Here is a 20,776-nt window from a genome sequence, read left to right as displayed (position 1 = left end):
GTGAATGTGGGTCCAGCCTTGGCTCCTGGAGCTTAGAGTTGGGGCTTAGAGGCAGTGGCTCTAAGAGCAGGCGAAAGGGAGTGGTGGCTGGGGAGGCCATGGTCCATCTCACCAGTTGCGATCTCTCCGCCAGCGTCAAAAGCTTGTGGATGGCCTGGGACAGCAGCTCAGCCTTCTCCTGGGCAGGGAGATGGCCCCTGCAGGCTATGTAGGAGTAGGAGAAGAACTCATTCACCTCTAAGGAAGGGGAAGTAACTCACAGGGGAAATGAAGCCAATGGGTACAGAAACCTTCATCCAGGACCAGGATCAGTGGAGAGATCTAAGGATCACATGCAGCCATTCAGAAAGGGGCAGGCAAGGGCTTCCATAGCCTCCCATTCATGTCTTAATTGAAAGTTCCTTTTCTGGCAAGAACCTGGGCTAGCCTATAGTGCCCACATTGGCTGCCTTACTCCCAGGGTCTCCCCGGAGACCTGGAAAACCTCAGATTCCCTCCCTCCTCTGCCTGAGTTACAGGTCCAGCTGCCCCTTTGCTCCTGGCCAGACTTCCCACTAATGCTCTAGTTTATCAGACCTTGGTTTAGGTTCTCTTTGTAGTAGCCCATGGAGGAGATAGATTATGGCCCCTGTCATCCAGTGGACCATAATGTTGATGAGTAGGTCATCCAGGAAGAATTCCTAGAAAGTGAGCAAGAGGCCAGACTGAGGCAGAAACAGAGTACAGTAGACAGACTGCTGCTTTGTCCCAGCCCTGCCATTGTGAGTGTCATATCTTGGCAGAGACAGGCACCCTGATGCAGAGTGCTCCTCATGCATTTTAAGTCAAGGAGTCCCCTCAGTGGTCTAGGAGGGCACACTACTGTCATCTCCACGATGCTCCACCCAAGTACTTTGGTCAGGTCACCACTCCCCAGCCCCACTTGTCCTCTCCACTTGAGCTCCCATAGGGGTCTCTGCCAGCACCAATTACCACGGAAGCCCAATTCTGAGTTCCAGGTTTCTGTGGGATGCTGAGGGACTTTTTGGCTCATTAGAGGCTACCCAACTTGGAGCTTCTGGAAGAGAAGGAGACACAGCCTCTGGATCTCCCTCAGTCTATGTGCCCAAGCTGGAGAAGGCAGTGAACCAGGGGGCCACAAGTCAAGGACCCAATCATGTTACTACAGAGCCCTGGGACTCTTGACTGTTTACACTGTACCTGCCTCTGTATTTCCTCTGATAATGAACAGGAGAATGATACTTGCAGAACAGGTAAAGTATGGAAGGAACTCTGATACAGAATTCAGGCCCATCGGTGACAGCCTAGTGAGTCAGATGGTGGGAACTCCAGGTTCACCCCTGTTGCTCAGTTACTAAGTCAACTGTTCTCTGGAGCTGAGGCTCTGAAGAAACATCAGGCTGGGCTCCTGCCTGAAGGAATAAACCTAGGGCCTAGAAGGGAGACTGAGTTGTGAGACACTAGCAGACAGAAGATAGACATGGCACAGGGACATGTTTTGCCTGGAAGCTGGGGAAGGCTTCTTGGAGGAGGTGATCTCTCCAGAGCCATGAAAGGATAGACAAACCAGAGAAGTAGACTGGCTTGACAAAGGCAGTAGGCCTGTTGCTAGAAGAAACCTCACAGGCTAGGCCTAACCTCCTTTGGGGGCTAGGCCTGTACTACATCCTGAGAAGGGAGGATGACAAGGCCAACCTCTGCCTTCAAGGAACCAGGAGTTCAGAGAGGGGCTGGTGAGCCATAACTGTAACCCCATTATATGGCATTTAGCAGTAATTATAGCCCCAGAGCTCAGGACTCTGACTACTCTTCTCACCTGCTAGTGTGCTCACTTGTGGCTTCCTGCCACCCCAATGCCTGAGAACACAGTCCATGGCAGCCTCAACACAAACCCACCCATGCATTCTATTCCAGTATCCAGTGCCTTAGAGAGTCCATACCTGGGTGTGTCCAAGTAGGCAAAGGCTAGCCATTGTCCCATATCTTCCTTGCTACCCTCTTTGAACATATGTAAGCCTTCCATAACTGTCTTGGCTGCAGTCCAGTTTTTACTGACCTAGAGGCCATGCTGACTCTTTGCCCTGGGCTTTGAGTTCCTCCACCTGATCCAGCCCTTGACCCACATCTGCTGGCCACCTTTTGCCTTCCATACTCTTAACTGTGTCTCACGTTGTCAAGAAGTCAAAATGGACCTTTTAAAACTAATTTTTTCTAGCTTCATCATACCGAATACAGAAACTTACATACAGGGACACACACAGAGATATATACACATCCAGCCCTGGTACTAAGCAAGTTTCAAGGAACCAGATTTCAGACTTCCAGCTTTTCTGTGCCTTCTAAGGGATAGCACAAAGCCTAGCTGAGTTGCACTTTTACCCAGAGTTCATAGCTTCTGTGTTACCCTTCTATACCCTGGACATTCAAGGCACAGAAGGGTGACTAGCTATCCTCCCAATTTTGCTGAATTGTGGGTAAACTCATTTTTCCATTTGCATGGGCTTTACTCTTATAAATCCACTGCAAAGATGCAACTATGCACCTACTCTAAGCCTGCTCTTGCATTTCCTTGCTACAAGGTAGCAGAGGTGAGGACTAACCCATCGACCTGATCCTGGGAAAAAACAACATCTAGATAGAGAAGGGAGCAACCAGATCCCATGAATTTTGACATTAAGTCCAACAGTTCACTTGAACACCTGCTCTGTGGCCTATATCCATTAGAGGTCAGAGGATTGACTGAATTTCCCATCTACCAACAGAAAAAAGGACACACTTTAATATGAATGGTACTCACAGTCTGAAGGGAGCAGACAGAGAGATGTGATAAGGGCACTTCAAAAACTCATAGACCCTAAAGCTAGGTGGGGAAAATCATGGCTTGAGGGATCCCAATACCACTCGTTAAAAAACACAGAAGTTTTTCCTTTGACTCAATCTTTTTGTGGATTTTTAAAAAATTTTATTTAAGGAGAAAAAGAAAAAAAAAACCAGAAAAAGCATACAAATTTTACAGAATTTCAGAAAAAATAAACAGTAGGAAATCAATAGTTAATTACATATTGTAATCTTAGAAATGGTTGTTGAAGTTACAAAATTAAAGCATATAGAGGGGACTTTCAGACAGTGAGACTGCAAACAGTTTTGTTCAATGATCCAATAAAACTTCAGTAATATGGTTATCTATCTTATACACTTAAATATATATGCAGTTATATCTTTTAGAGAACTTTCTTTTCCTTTCTTTTGTACAATGACAATCACACATTTTGGGTTTTATTACTCCCACAGTTCTTATTACTTTTTTTTTTTGAAGAAAGTAAAACCAAATGTGACATACCAGGACAGAGTCAGTCAAATCAAAAGGATGGACATAATACATAATGTAAAAACAAAATACAAGGTGATCAACAATGGTTACCATAATGCCTCTTGTTATCTTAAAAAGAATTGCCTATATCATCAGTTATAATAAAATTGAACAAAACAGTAAAGAATAAGACCAATAAAACCAAAACATTGGAGACATTAGAGGACTTCAAAAGAAGATAATAGTCAACCAGAATGGGCATCATAATGAATCTTATTGTCTTCATAGTTGTTGCCTATACTTTCAAACTTGGTACTATCAAGCATAACAGAATAGAGGAAAATCAGTCAAAAAAAGATGGTGAGAGCAATATAGAGTTTCAAATCAAGTTAATAGGAAATCAAAGTGGGTTACTATAATATATCCTGCTGTTTTTTATTTTCCCCTTAAAAGGATAAAAATGAAAAAGTAGATTAAAAAAAGGAGATGGAGATAAAAAAGAGGGCATAACAACAAAACAGCACAGGTCAAAACATAGCCATTTAAGCAAAATAGTGTTTCACTACAAGACAATCTCAACATAATTTTAGTTACCATAGTGTCTCTTCCTTTAAAATCTTTGGGTATAACTTCCTATACTGTAGCATCAAACTTATCAAGACAATGTAAAACCATTCAAGAGAATGACAGTATTACAGGGTATTTAGAATCAACTAACAGAAAATGAACAATGGTTTCTGTATAATCTCCTTGTCTATAAAAGTTTTTGTTTATATTATCATATATAATAAAATCCAATAAGATACAACACGTTAAAAGTGATGGAGACAGAAGAACAAAAGCTTGATGGGACTTCAAAACAAGAGGATATTAAATCAGCACTACCTATTATGATGTCTTGTTTTCTCCAAAATGGCTGTTCCTACCATCCAGTCTTCTCTGCCTCATTTCTGTTGAGCTCTTTTTCTGTCATTAGTTGTCAGTTTGTCTTCTTCATTTCACTTTCTGCTCTATTCATTGTGGCCTCTTTGCCACTGTTTCTGGAATCTTGGTATTTTTCTTTTTTTAGAATGTCCTGCAGTATTCTCTGTAGAGTTGAATTGGTGGTTGCATATTCCCCTAGTTCCTCTTTATCCTGGAAGCACCTTGTTTTTCCATCAATTTCCAGGGACAGTTGTGCAGGATATATCAATCTTGGCTGGAGGTTATTATCTTTCAAAGCTTGAATTATTTCCCCCCACGCTCTTCATGATTTGATGGTTTGTGCCAAGAAGTCTGCTGTAATTCTGATGGGTGTTCCCTTATAAGTGATCTGTTTCTTGTCTTTGATGGCTTTTAATATTCTGTTCTTATATTGGATTTCTGGAATTTTGATTATTATATGCCTGGGTGTAGCTCTGTTTGGGTTGTAGGTGGCTGGGGTCCTGTATGCCTCATACATCTGAGTATCTTTACCTTTTGCTAAATTAGGGAAATTCTCCTGGATTATTTCTGTGAATAGCTTTTGTAGTTCATTTGTTTGAGTCCCTACTTCTTTTATGTTCTTAATTCTTAAGTTATAGATCCTCTTATCATCTTCTAGTCTTTGTATTATTGCTGTTTGTTTCTTTGTTATTTTTAAGAAGTTTTTCATTTATGCTCCCACCTTACAAATCTGTTCTCCAGTTCTGATAATCTATCCTTAGTTTCTTTCAAGCTGTTATGCCAGCTTTCAATTGAGTTTTTAGTTTCCTGATAATCTCTTTGAACCTGCTTCACATATTCTATGCTTTCTCTATTTTCTCCATCAAATGATTCTCCCCTTTTTTTCTGTTCTTGCATTCCACCATCTGTTTTATCTTGGGTGGTGCTTAGCATTTCTCTAACTATTCTAATTATTTCTTGCTTTATTTCATTAAATACTTTATTTTGGAACTTGTCTATGAGGCTCCGGAGATACCGCTTTATGTCTCTAAGTGCCGTGTTTGATATTGCATGTTTTCTGTCTTCATTCTCTTTTGCATTTACCTTTCCTGCATCAGTGTTCTCAGGATTGGGGACTGAGGACCCTTTCTTGTTGCTCCCTTTTCCCATACTTTTTGTTCCTTCCATACAAGTGTATGTAGGAGGCCCAGTTTTTTTTTCTCTTTGTCTGTTACAGTTTGTTTGAATCTGTGGGCTAGGTGTTCCCGCCCACTGCAGTGTACTAGGGAGACACAGACCTGGGCAGCCTCTGCTGGGCCCACCCCTCCAGGTCAACCTACTGAATGCTTCACTGCTAGGGTGCACCACCAGGTGCAGGGACCTCATTTGGGCTAGCCTACACTGGATCTTAGTCCACGGTGTCACCAGGCCAAGCGCTCCCCACCAATCCCGCTTGAGAGGGGAATATGCGACTAAAGTCACTGCAGGACCCTGTTCTGGCTATTCTGCTGTTCCCAGAATGTCCTCTGTTGGAGCCTCCTAGTCTATGAAAGGGTCCCCATTTCTCTCACTCACTGCAGGTCAATGCAGGGCTCCCTGCCAGTCCCACTCTCAACGCTGTTTGGTTAGCCGATTCCAGCTCTCAGAGCTTTCGCGCATCTCTCTCCCTGCTGTGCGGATTGGGACACAGTGTCGGCAGCAGGGAATTCAAATTGCGGCTTCCAATGGCGCAGGATCCAGCTTCCGCAATGAGATTTTATCTGTTCCTGTTATAGCATCAGGATTGCATTTCCAGTTCGTTTCTCTCAGCTTAGTTCATTTTTGGGTTGGCAGGGTACATCTCCCCTCACATAGGACTCCTCACACGGCACTGCTCCTGGATTCTAAACTGGTAATCTCAGAAAGCCTCCATGGCTGCTGGTATTTGTCCGCCATGTTCTCCCAGAAGTCCTTTTTGTGGATTTTTTAAATATTTGCATTTTTAAGTATTTTATCTTTCTTTCCTTTTACTCCTCAATATGACCCCCATCTTACTTTTCTCTGGCATATTATTGTTTCTTAGTTCATCACTAATTAGTTTGTATTTGATGCTACAGTTGATGCTGGTTTTATTATAATAGCCACAGTGATATAGCTATTGTTATTAACTGATTTTCATGGGATGCCAACAGCAGGATTGCTTTGATGGCATTAACATAACTAGGAATATGACCCATTCTTGAAAAGCTGTGTACCTGGCCAAATGCATTTGCAACCTCCCACCCCAAGTAAATGGAGGTGGTTAAATTCTTGGACAGAGGCAAAAGCAAATATTCATGCCCAGAGCACATGATTAGGAAGTAGACATTAGGTAAAGAGGTTTACATACTACAAACAAAACTTTCTGTTATAGTACACTCACAAGCAAGAACTCAAAAACAGACAGACAAATAAAAACACAAGAAGACAAGCCAACAAAGCTCTTCCTAAAATTTCCCGCTGCCTCAAAGTTATTCCATAAGAAGGTATAGTAGTGGAAACCAAAATCCATGCACATGAATTATTCCAAGTGATATTATGGAAGATAAAACAGGTCAATGAAGCATTCTACAAGCTCACAGAAGATAAACATAAATGGATATTGGGCCAAATAAAACAATCAATGAGTCTACAGAAGAGACTAATAAAAAGCTAATTTTTTAACTTTAAAGATAGTGAAGTACAACAAAACAAGACATAAAAAAGCCAATCAAGACAATGCAGTGAAAATGGTACAGAACTTCAAAGCAGGATACTGGGATAATAATAATACCTAACATAGTATATCTTGTTATCTTCATAATAGTTGTCCATTCAATCAGGTATCGCAAAATCAAATAAAAAACAGAACACTACAAAACCAATCAAAACAGAATGTTGAATTGAGAAAAACAAGTAATCAGAACAAAGCAAAACAGTGAAAATAATATTGGACTTCAAAGACAAGATAGAAGGAAATCACCCATATTTACTATGTTGCATACTGTCATCCTCCCAAGAGATGCTCAGATTGCTAGCCCCGGATCTGCATAATACAACTAAATACAAACATTTAATTGCTTTATGTACCTTAGTTGCTATCAACTCAGGCTAACCTCAAAACCATCCAGTTGCTAATGGAGGGGGCGACATTTGATTCTCAGCCCGCACACCAGTAGGCTCATGGTGGCGTGCCTGCAGCTTGCACTGCTTACCAGGAAGCTGGCTCATTGCTTTCTTGGTTGGTCCCCCAAGTCCCACCATGGCTGATTCTTGACAGACACTAACTTTTCTCTCAAAAGAGCTAATAAAGTTAAATAAAACTATGCAAAACATGAATGGCCAACATAAAAAAACAGAGTCCATTAAAAGCTCTGAATGGAAATTGAAGAGATTAAAAATTACAACAAAAAATGACCAATGTAAGGATAGAATGTCAAAATTAGAAGACAAGGATCTTGTTAGTGACCAAATAATGAGAGATGCTCTAAAAGAAGGCTGGGCATACTGGCACACACACCTGTAATTTTAGCACTAGAGAGGCTGAGGCAGGAATATCATTGTGAGTTTGACACCAGCCTGAACTGATAGTGAAACTGTCTCAAAAGGATCAAAAACAGAGAGAGAAAGAGACAGAGAGGAACTGAAAACTAGAACCAACATCTCCTAGATTATGTAAAACACACTAGTCTACAATTAATTAGAATTAATGAGAGCCAAGATGGAATTTAAGCCCCCATCTGTGAGCCTTGGGAATGTAGGTCAGGGAGAGACAAGATAGAAGCTAAGTCCCTGCCTGTGACTCATTTGGAGCATGAATTGGGGAGAACAAGGAAGGAAGGTAAGCCCCTGCCCATGAGCCATTCAGAGCACAGATCAGGAAGAGCCAAGATGGAAACTGCCTGTGAGCCATTTGGCATGTGGATCAGGGAGTATAAGGAAGGAAATTAAGCTCCTGCCTGTGAGGTGGCCATCATGCAGCCTGGATAGAAGAAAAACAGCTCCCCTTTCCCCACCATGAGCAACCAGCTGATTCAGAAGAACTGTATTGTTTAATTGACTTTGCAAGTTTAGAAACTTCTGGGAACATGGCTGAGCAGTAAGCAACAAAGAAAACAGGCTCTCTGAGAGTCACCGTCCAGATGCTGGAATATAGATCACGAGGAAGATAAGTAGGAAGTGGGTTCCTTGGACACAGGAAGAATCTGAAGTATAAATTGAATCCCACAGAGAAAGTAAAAAGAAAAACTTCAACAATGAAGAGAGCGGTAGCTGGCTATGCCTTCACCCAGAGCAAGACTCACTGCATGAGAGGAGCTGTTGGAACCTAGGGATACATGGTTACAGTGATGGTGGCAGGTGGTGACCCCAGAGGCCTCTACAAAGAGACATGACAGTGGAGGGGATCAGTGAATGTGGAGGATGGCATTGGTTGTCCATGAGTGCAGAGGACTCAGTCCTCTCATGGAAGAGAGCAATTGGCCGGGAGCCATTTTGGAGTCAGGCCAGATAAGCCCAGAACCAGAACTGCCGCCAGTTTCCTCTAGTAGCTGCTAGCTGGGTGCAGACCCATGGGAACTGCTTGGACTGTGGTGAGCCCAATGACTCTGGTCTCAGATCAGGCCTGCTAAGATTATCTACTACACTGCCATAAAGCAATGGCTGGCTTGCTGGGATACTGTGGAACAATTCAGGACTCTATCTCTGCAAGCTATCTACTAGTGAACCCATAGGAAATCCTGGAAGTGGGCTATTTTTTTCCTTGTTTGTTTGTTTTATTCAGTTTGTTTTTTATTTCTCTTTCTGTTTCACTGTTTTTTTTTTTATGAGAATGACAGTGGTTCCTAATCTCTTTGTGGGGTGGTTCTGTTTTGTTCTACCTTTTTATCTCTTCCATCTCTCTTTTCCTTCAATCTTCTACACCAGTCTTCTAAAGTTGGCAAGATCCATCTTTGTCCTCCAACCTTATTTGTAATCTCTTTCTCTTTTCCCACGTCTCCATTTTCTACTTAATCCATTATAAATTTTAACTCCTGAGGGTAAAATTGGCACATTATGGACTTACATATTACATATAATTATCTGGTTTGTTTTACATTTTGTTATATAATAACTTTGCAAGACTAAAGTCAAACAACTATTTAGAATTGCAATATAGTAGCTATTGTAGATTTTCTACTGTCTTATCACTGTTTTGATTCACTTTATTGCTGTCTTACTTCCTTTAAAATTATGGAGAAAAAAACTGAGGAAGGTAGTAGGATCCAAAATGTACAATACATATTGTGAAGGTGAAAGGGGAGGAAATGTCTCAAAAGGGAACATGGCAGCCATTGTTAATTTCCTGTTACCTTGTTCTGAAGTCCTGTATCATTTCCATTGTTTGGTTTGGTTTGGTTCTATTCTGTTTTGCATTGTAAGAGTCTATTATGTCTGAATGTATAGGCAATTCTTTTGAAGATAACAAGATATATTATGGTAACCATTGTTGATTTCCTATTATCTTGTTTTGAAATCTTGTATCACTTTCATTGTTTTGTTTTGACAGGTTTTATTTTATTCTGCTTTGTTTGATTTTATCATGACATGGTATGGACAGCTATTTTAAAGATAACATGAGGCATTATGGTAACCATTATTGATTTTCTATTATCTTGTTTTGAAGTCCTGTATTGCTCTCCTTTTTTTGTTTTGATTGGCTTTATTCTATTTCACTTTGCTTTTGTTCTCTTTAAAATAATGTTTTAAAAAGAATTAGTGAAAAATCAGAAGGTAGCACAAGTGACATAACAAACCTATTTACTGAATTAATATTTTAAAAAATATTTCCAAAGAAAAGAATTTAATATATAGATAAGTGAGACATATGGAACCCCAAATGCCTACAATCAGAAAAGATCCTCTTCATGGAACATCATAGCCAAAATGCCAGAAGGCCAACACAAGAACAGAAATTTTTTTTATTTTAAAGAGATTAAGACAAAACAGGACATAACAGAGCAGACCAGAACAGAACAATGTAAGCAACAGAGTATTTCACCACAAGACAACCTGTTAAGTAACAGTAACTACCGTGATGTCTCTTTCTATGAAATAGTTGAGTATAACTTCATATACAATAGTATCAAACATAACAAATATAGTATAAAAGCATTCAAGAGAATGAGAGTATTACAGGGCATTCAGAACCAAATAACTGAAAACAAACAATGGCTACTATATTATCTCATTTTCCATAGAAAATTTGTTTATACTTTCACATGTAATGAAATCCAATAAGGCACAGCATGATGGAGCCAATGGAAACAGAAGAGCAAGAGCATGGTAGGACTTCAGAGTAAGATAATATTAAATCAGCACTGGCTATTATAACGACTTGTTTCCCTCAAATTAGCTGTTCATACCATCACAGATAATAAAATCGAAACACCAGGACCAACCATTACAACTGCAATCATACATTCAAAACAATGTAATGGGGAATCATGATTACCATAAATTCTTATATATTCTTACTGTTTCTTACACTAGGGAGACTATACGGTATTTATACGTGTGGGTTTGATTTATTTTGCTTATGAGTATGGTCTCAAGTGGCATACATTTATTTATAAATATCTCAATGTGGTCATTCTTTATAGCTGAGGAGTACTCTATTGTATAAAAATATCACAACCCTTTTATCCATTTCTCAGTTGATGGACACTTAGGTTGTTTCCAAGATCTGGCTATTACAAATTGTGGTGCTATAAACATGGATGCACATATATCACAGTGGTATGATATTTTCAATTCTTCTGGGAATATGCCCAGAAGTGGAATACTTGGGTCGAATGGGACCTCCAATCCCAGCTTTTTGGGGAATCTCCAGACTGACCTCCACAGTGGTTGCACCAGTCTACACTCCCATCAACAGTGCAGGAGAGTTCCTTTTCCCCCACAGCCTCTCCAGCATTTGTTGTTGGTAGTTTTCTTGTTCCTGGCCATTCTTTTTGGAGTGAAATGGAATCTCAGTGTCATTTTAATTTGCATTTCTGTAATGACTAATGATGATGAACATTTTTTCATGTATTTATTTGACATTTGTATTTCTTCATCTGAGAACTGTGTATTCATCTTAGATGCCCATTTTTGGATTGGGTCCTTGAGTTTCGGGGATCTGACTTTTTAAAAAATTCTTTATATGTTTTAGACAGAAGTCCTTTGTCTGAGGGACAGTACACTAAGATTTTTTTCCCAGTTTGTGATTTTTCTTTTCACTATGCTGGAGATTTCTTCTGACTCACAGAAACTTTTTAATAAGATGTGATCCCAGTTATTGATTCTGGGAAGTATTTCCTGTGCGGTTTGAGCCCTATTCATGAATTCTCTACCTACCCCTATGTCTTCAAGATATTAACCTAATTTGTCTTCCAACAGATTTAGTGTTTCTGTTTTAATATTCAGATCTTTGATCCATTTAGATTTTAGTTTAGTATATGGTGATAGGCATGGGCTTAGTTTTAGTTTTTGGCATATGGACAGCCAATTTTTCCAGCACCATTTATTAAAGAGATTGTCATTTTTCCAGTGAACATGTTTGGCCCCTTTATCAAAGATAAGGTGGTTGAGTGTGTTGGTAGTTGTGGTTGTATCTTTTAGTCTATTCCATTGATCTTCAGATCTGTTTTTATACCAATACCATGTTCATTTTATTATAGTAGCTTTGTAGTATAATTTCAAGTCAGGGATTGTGACACCTCCTGCCTTGCCTTTGCTACTTAGACTTGCCTTTGCTATTCTAGGTCTCTTCTGGTTCCCGATGAATTTTGGGATTGATTTCTATATGTCTATGAGGTATGTTGATGGCATTTTCATTGGGATTGCTTTGAAACTATATAGCAATTTTGGGAGGATGGTCATTCTCACAATATTTATTCTCCCTATCCAGGAACAAGGCATGTCTTTCCATTTTCTGAGATTATCTTTGATCTCTTTTTTCAGGGTATTATAGTTTTCCCTGTATAGATCTTTTACTTCCTTTGTGAGATTAATTCCTAAGTATTTCACTTTTTTAGATGCTAGTGTGAAGGGTGTAGCTTCTCTTATTTCTATTTCCATAATTTTGTTGCTAGTGTATAAAAATACTATTAATTTTTGAGCATTGACTTTGTATCCAGCTACATTGCTGAATTTATTTGTTATATCTAGGAGTCTTTCAATCGAGTTTTGGGGGTCTTCTATGAAGAGTATCATGTCATCTGCAAATAATGATAATTTAACTTCCTATTTTCCTATCTTTATACCCCTTTTATTTCTCTCTCTTATCTAATTGCTCTGGCTGGTATTTCCAGTACTATATTGAATAGGAGTAGTGATAAGGGACATCATTGTCTTGTGCCTGATTTTAAGGTAAAGACCTTCAAGTTTTGGCCATTTAATATGATGCTGGCTGTTGTTTGTCATAGATGGCCTTTATCACATTGACATAAAGACCATCTATTCCAATTTTCTGTAAGGTTGTTATCATGAATGAGTGTTGGATCTTATCAAAAGCTTTTTCTGCATCTATAGAAATGATTATGAGATTTTTACTTTTGGCTTTATTGATATGGTGGATTACATTTATATATTTATGTATGTTGAAGCATCCCTGCATGCCTGGGATGAATCCCACTTGGTTGTGCTGATTAATCTTCCTGATGATTTGTTGCATCCTATTTGCCAATATTTTATTGAGGATTTTTGCATCTGTGTTCATTAGGGAGATTGGCTTGTAGTTCTGTTTTAGTTGGGCCTTTCTCAGATTTTGGTATTAGAGTTATATTTGCTTTCAGGAATGACTTAGGAAGAATTGCTTCCCTTTTGATTTCATTGAAGAGTTTGAGGAGTGTCAACATTAAATTTTCTTTGTATGTCTTGTAAAATTATGCAGTGAATTAAAAAAATAAAAATAAAAATAAAATCACACAGTTAATCTGTTTGGGTCTGGGCTCTTCTTTGTAGGTAAGGACTTAATTATATTTTCAATTTAATTGATAGAAATAGGCTTATTCAGCAATTTTACATCTTGACCCAGCTTTAGTGCTTCATATGTTTTTAGGATTCTGTCTATTTCTTCTGTGTTATCAAACCTATGAGAGTAGAGGTTTTTGAAATAGATGTTGATGGTCTTCTGTATTTCCACAGGCTCTGTAGTGATTTCACCTTTTTCATTCCTTATTGCATGAATTTGAGCTTTTTCTTTCCTTTTTAAAGTTAGGTTGGCTAGGGTCTTATCAATTTTATTTATCCTTTCAAATAACCAACTCTTTGATTCATTCATTCTTTGGATTGTTTTCTTAGTCTCTATTGCATTATTTTCTGCTCTGATTTTTATAATTTCCTCCCTTTTGGCTTTGGGCTTGACTTGCTCTTCTTTTTCTAGATGTCTGAGGTGTAGAATCAGGTATTTTTATTTGCATTCATTTTGTTTTCCTGATGTGGGAGCTCAGTAGAATAAATTTTCCTCTGAGGACTGCTTTCATTGCACGTCACAGATTTCAGTAAGTTGTATTTGTATTTTCACTTGCTTATAGGTATTGTTTAATTTCTTCTTTAATTTCCTCTGTGACTCACTGATTGCTCAAGAGTATATTATTCAATTTCCATGTGATTGTGGAGTTTTTGAAGTTTCTTTTATCATTAATTTCTAGTTTCATGGTGCTATGATCTGATAACAGGCAAGGGATGATTTCAACTCTTTTGCATTTATTGAAATATGTTCTGTGGGTTAGTATGTGGTCTATTTTAGAGAATGTCCCATGTATTGCTGAGAAGAATGTATATTCTGATGTTGTTTGATGGAACACTCTGTATATGTCTATCAAGTCCATTTGTTCACAAGTGTGATTCAGTTCTGTTATTTTCGTGCTGATTTTTTGTCTGGTTGATCTGTCCCTTGGTGTCAATGGTGTGTTAAGGTCTCCTGTTATAATTACATTATTGTTAACTTGATTATTCATTTCTATTAATACTTGGTTTGTATAACTGGGTGCTCTGCAATTTGGTGCATATATATTTAAGATTGTTGTCTCTTCTCTTGCAGTTTTCCCCTAACCAGCATGTAATAACTTTCTTTATCTCTTAGGATCATTCTTGGGTTGACTTTCACATTATCTGCAAACAGGATAGCTACCCCCCACTTTTTTGGGGGGGGTTTCCTGTTGCATGTAGTATTGTTTTCCATCCTTTGACTTTCAGTCTATGAGTTTCCTTTTGGGTTAGATTGGTTTCTTGTAGACAGCATGTGACTGAATATTGCTTCTTGATCCAGTCTGCCAGTCTGTTTCTTTCAATTGGTGAACTGAGACCATTTATGTTAGTGGTTTTAACTGTTATGTATTGGTTTATTGTTGACGTGTTATCTTTTTGCTGTTGCATATTTATCTTTTCATTCTGTTTAATTGTCTCCTTTGTTTAGTGTTTTTTCCCTAAGTGTATCTAAACTCTCTTTCAGTATTCTTTGCAAGATTGGCTTCGTGATCATGAAGTTTTTCATCTGTTCTTTGTCATGGAAATATCTTATTTCTCCATCCATTTTGAAGGACATTTTTGCAGGGTACATCAGTCTACATTGGAAATGATTTTTCTTTGGGATATGAAATACTTCACTCCATGCTCTTCTTGACTTCATTGTTTGTGTTGAGAAGTCTCTGTGATTCTGATAGGCTTTCCTTTATAGATGATCTGTCTCTTCTAAGAGCTTTTAATATTCTATTTTTATGTTGGATTTCTGGGATGGTGATTATTATATGTCTGGGTGTAGTTTTATTTTGGTTATGGCTATTTGGAGTTCTATATGCTTCACTAATCCTAATGTCAGTTTCCATTCTCATGTTTGGGAAATTTTTAGCTATTACTTCTGTAAATAGTCTCTTGATATCATTTGTGCTGTGCCCTTATTTTTCATGTATCTCTATCAATCTTATGTTGTTTTTCTTTGAGTCATCTTGCAGCTTTTGGATTGTTATTTCCTGATTCCTTGTTATTTTTAGAGATCTTTCCTTTCCTATTCACTAGCTGCAATGTTGTCTTCGAGATCTGAAATTCTATCTTCAATTTCATTGAGGCAGTTTTGACAAATTTTAATGGAATTTTTGATTTCCTGGGTATCTCTTTGAATCTGCTTTATGTATTCTGTTTGATTCTTATATTGTTCATCCGGAGACTCCATCTTTTTGCTTTGTTCCTCTGATTTTTTAACTGTGTCTTCTTTAGAGTGTTCAGCATCTCTGTCATTACTTTTATCATTTCTTCTTTTACCTGGGAGTTTATTTCTCGTTTGAATTCCTTTAAAGCTTCGTGGAGTTGATTCTTTATTTCAGTTACTATTATTTCAGGTGAATGGCATATATTTTCCTCTATGTACATGGCTCCTAGGCTTTCTTGGGATGGGCTGGATGTTTGAGATTGCATTTTGGTCTTTTGTTTTGTCATTTTCCTAAATTTCTGTGTGTCAAGTGTTGTTCCAAAGCTTCCCCTGGGCATGTTGGAAATTATCTCCTATGTCCTGGACTCCTGGAACTACTCTGGTAATGTAGCTTCCTCCTCCTTTGCAGGGCTGCTCCATTCTCCAAGAACATAAATTTGAAAGAAGAGAAAACCAATGAATCACTTATAAGGTAAAATTACAGCAGATTTCTCCACACAAACCTAAAATTCCAGAGGAAGAAGTCAAACAGAGGGCAAAGATAGAGAATTTGCAACAGGAAAATAAGACAATGACAGGAATAAGTCAATATCTATCACTAATAACTAAATGTGAATGGTCTTAATCCCCCAATTAAAAGACATGAAGTGACAGAATGGATCATGAAACACAATCCAGTAGAATACTATACACAAGAAACATGTTTAACACAAAAAGAAACTTGTAGACTGGTATAGAAGAATAAAAAATGGAAGCCAAAGTAAACCAGATGTGGCTCTTCTATATTCAGACAAAAAGCCAAAACTTACTAAAAGAGGCAAAGAAGTTAGTGCATATAGGTTAAGGGAACAAACCAACAAGAAGACATAACAATCCTTAATAGATATGCACCAAAAATGGCATCATTTTTTATGACATCTAATGTCATAAAACAAGTACTATTGGACATATAAGATTAGGTAAACATAAACATAGAAACAGTAGGAGACCTCAATACCCTATTGTCACAAATAGATATTAACTAGACAAAAAATAAGATTTGAATAAAACCTTCAAAGAAACAGACTTCATAGATATCTATAGTTTTCCATCCAAAAATTGCAGAAAACACATGGAACTTCCTCTAAAATAGACCACATACTAGCCAATAAGGCAAGTGTAAGTCAATATAAAAGAACTGAAATTATACAGTGCATTTTATCTGATCACCCCATAATGAAACTAAAAATAAAACACAGAAATTATGTTTTAATGAAAACTAACTAATATATTCTTTAAAATGGGTTATAGAAGAGCTCAAGAAAGAAATATGGTAGTTTCTAGAACTAAACAATAATGTCAGCACATATCAGAATTTATAGGACACATTGAAAATAATCCTAAGAGGGAAGTTTATAGCTGTATATGCCCATATCACAAAAAAAGAGCAAGTCCAAATAAATAACTTAAAGATGCACTTCTAAGACCTAGAAAAATAGGAACAATCCAAACACAAAGCTAGTAAAAAGAAGGAAATTATAAAGATCAGAGTAGAAATCAATGAAATTGAGATTAAAAAACTTCAAAGAACCAATGAGTTGAAGAATTGGTTCTTTGAAAAAATAAACAAAATAGACAAATCCTTAGCCAATCTAACCAAAAAAGGATAGAAAATACCCAAGTCAATGCAATTAGAAATTTAAAAGGTAAAATCATAACTGACACTGATGAAATAAAAATATTATGAACTAGTTTACAAATACATACACCAATAAGTTGGGGAATTCAAAATAGAAGGATAAACTCCTAGATGCATGTTTTGGTTACTTTTGTTATTGCAGAGACTAATATCAGATATCCAAATTTAAAGGAGAAAAAGTATCTTTCAGTTCACAGTTTGTAGTTTGTAGTTTGTAGATTTAATAGTAGTTTGTAGTAGTTTGTAGTAGTCAGATGGCTTCATGGCAGGGCAGCAAGTCAGAGGTGCATAGCAGAAGAGAAGCAATTCCTGGTAAGGCAAACAGATGGCAAGAAAACAGCCACCTACCTCTCCCTTTTATCCTTTCCAGGATACCCACATTTTGGGTGGTAATACCCACACTCAAGGTGGGCTTTCCCATTATCCACATCCAGAACTATACCAAACATATCAGTGGACTAATTTAGTAATCACACACTTGTAACCCCAGTATCATATCCTTTATCCCAGAATCACACACCCTAAATCCAGCTGCCTCCAAAAACCCCCACCTATAACTGAATATAATTTTGGAGGGACATCTAGATGCAAACTATAACAATATACATGAATTACAAAAATGGAACCAACAAGATCCTAAAACTCTGAGTTATCAAATAACAGGCAATGAAATTGAAGTAGTTAAAGAAAAAGAAACCTATCAACTAAAAAAAGCACAGGTTTGCTTGTATTTACTGCTGAAATCTACAAAAACTTCAGAGAAATTCTAATACTGATACTGAAAACCTTTTTAATGAAATTGAAAATGAAAGAGGATTCCTAAGTTCATTTCTGGAAACTACCATTACCCTGATTCCAAAATCAGACAGAAATCCAATCAAAAAAGAGATCTATAGACAATGTCTTTAATGAATACAGATGAAAATCCCTCAACAAGTCACTGGAATATAGAATGAAAAGAATCATCAAATTGATTATACACCCTAGAGATGCAAAGAAGGTTCAAAATACACAAATCAATAAATGTAATACTTCAAGTAACATATACAAGGACAAGAATCACATGATCACCTCAGTAGATGCAGAAAAAACTCTTTTTAAATTTTATTTAGGGAGAAAAAGAGGAAAAAAGCAGAAAGGGTAAAAGTTATACAGAATTTCAGAAAAAAAATAAACAGTAGGAAATCACTAGTTACTGGATTACATATTGTCATCTTAGAATATTTGTTCAAGTTACAAAATTAAAGCATATAAAGTGGACATTCAAACAGTGAGACTGCAAACAGTTCTGTTCAATGATCCAACAAAACTCAGTAATATCATTGTCTATCTTATACACTTAAATATATATGCAGTTATATTGTTTAGAGCACTTTCTTTTCTCTCTTTTGTACAATGACTGTTACACACTTTGGGTTTAATTACTCTCACGATTGTTATTACTTTTTTGGAAGAGAGTAAAACCAAATGTGACATAACAGAACAGAGTCAGTCAAATCAAAAGGTTGGACATAATTGATAATATAAAAACATAATACAAGGTGATCAGTAATGGTTACCATAATGCCTCCCGCTATCTCAAATAGAATTACCTATATCATCAGTTATAATAAAATTGAACAAAACAGTAAAGAATAAGACCACTAAAACCAAAAGATGGGAAACATTACAGGTCTTCAAAAGTAGATAATAGTCAACCAGAATGGGCGTCACAATGAGTCCCAATATCTTCACAGCTATTGCCTAAACTTTCAAACCTGGTACTATCAAGCAAAACAGAATAGAGGAACATCAGTCAAAACAAGATGGTGAGAGCAATACAGGGCTTCAAATCAAGTTAATAGAAAATCAAAGTGGGTAACTATATCCTGCTATTTTAAAATTTATTTTTCCCTTAATTAAAAGGATAAAAATAAAAAAGTAAATAATAAAATGGAGATTGAGAAAAAAGAGGGCATAACAACCAAACAGCGCAGATCAAAACATAACCATTTAAGCAAAATAGTGTTTCACCACAAGATAATCCCAACATAAAAGTAGTTACCATATTGTCTCTTTCCTTGAAATCTTTGAGTATAACTTTGTATACTGTAGCATCAAATATATCAAAACAATGTAAAACCATTCAAGAGAATGACAGTATTACAGGGTATTTAGAATCAACTAACAGAAAATGAACAATGGTTTCGGTATAATCTCCTTGTCTATAAAAGTTTTTGTTTATACTATCACATATAATAAAATCCAATAAGAAACAACCTTTTAAGATCAATGGAGACAGAAGAATAAAAGCTTGATGGGACTTCAAAGGAAGATGATATTAAATCAGCACTACCTATTATGATGTCTTGTTTTCTCCAAAATGGCTGTTCCTACCATCCAACCTTCTCTGCCTCACTTCTGTTGAGCTCTTTTTCTGTCATTAGTTGTCAGTTTGTCTTCTTCATTTCGTTTTCTGCTCCATTCATTGTGGCCTCCTGCCACTATTTCTGGAATCTTCATATTTTTCTTTTTTAGATTATCCTGCAGTATTCTCTGTAGAGTTGAATTGGTGATTGCATATTCCCCTAGTTCTTCTTTATCCTGGAAGCACCTTGTTTTTCCATCAATTTCCAGGGATAGTTGTGCAGGATGTATCAATCTTGGCTGGAGGTTATTATCTTTCAAAGCTTGAATTATTTCCCCCCACGCATTTCATGATTTGATGGTTTGTGCCAAGAAGTCTGCTGTAGTTCTGATGGGTGTTCCCTTGTAAGTGATCTATTTCTTGTTCTGAGGGCTTTTAATATTCAGTTCTTATACTGGAATTCTGGTATTTTGATTATTATATGCCTAGGTGTAGCTCTTCTTGGGTTGTAGGTGGCTGGGGTCCTGTATGCCTCATACATCTGAGTATCTTTACCTTTTGCTAAATTAGGAAAATTCTCCTGGATTATTTCTGCGAGTAGCCTTTGTAGTTCATTTGTTTGTGTCCTTACCTCTTCTTTCATGTTCTTAATTCTTAAGTTATAGATCCTCTTATCATCTTCTAGTCTTTGTATTATTGCTGTTTGTTTCTCTGTTATTTTAAAGAAGTTTTTCATTTCATGCTCCCACATTACAATTCTGCCCTCCAGTTCAGATAATCTATCCTTAGTTTCTTTTTTTTATTTAAGAGGAAAAAGAGAAAAACACAAAACAAAACAAAGCAGTGTAAAGTTACACATAATACAGAACTACAAAAAAAACATAACAGTAAGAAATCACCTGTTAATAGATTACATATTATCATCTTGGAAATAGTTGCTCAAATCACAGTATCAAAGAATACAAAGTAGACATTCAAACAGAGAGACTGCAAACAGCTGTGTTCAATGATCCAAAAACATTAATATAGTCAGCTATTTAACACCCCTAAACACACTTGCTGTTATATCCATTAGAGCTCTTTTTTTTTTCCTCCCTCTCTTTTTTACAACAAAATTTACACATTTTGGATTTTATTACTCCTTAGTTCTTATTACTTTTTTTGGGGGGAAGAGAATAAAGTCAAATATGGCAAAACAAAGCTGTAAGTCAAAACCAAGGATAGACATAGCACATGATGTAGAACAGAGTACAAGGTTATTAACAATGGTTATCAACGTTGTCTCTTGTTTCCTTAAAAGGAATTGTCTATCTCATTAGATATTATAAAGTTGGACAAAACAGTGGAGAACAAGACCAATAAAACTTAGGC

This window comes from Cavia porcellus, unplaced genomic scaffold (genome assembly GCF_034190915.1).
Source record: "Cavia porcellus strain 051 isolate PalLab524CR breed Dunkin Hartley unplaced genomic scaffold, mCavPor4.1 scaffold_26, whole genome shotgun sequence".
NCBI classification, from domain to species: Eukaryota; Metazoa; Chordata; class Mammalia; order Rodentia; family Caviidae; genus Cavia; species Cavia porcellus.
The sequence above is the reverse complement of the archived record's forward strand: the minus strand, read 5'-3'. Positions refer to the sequence as shown.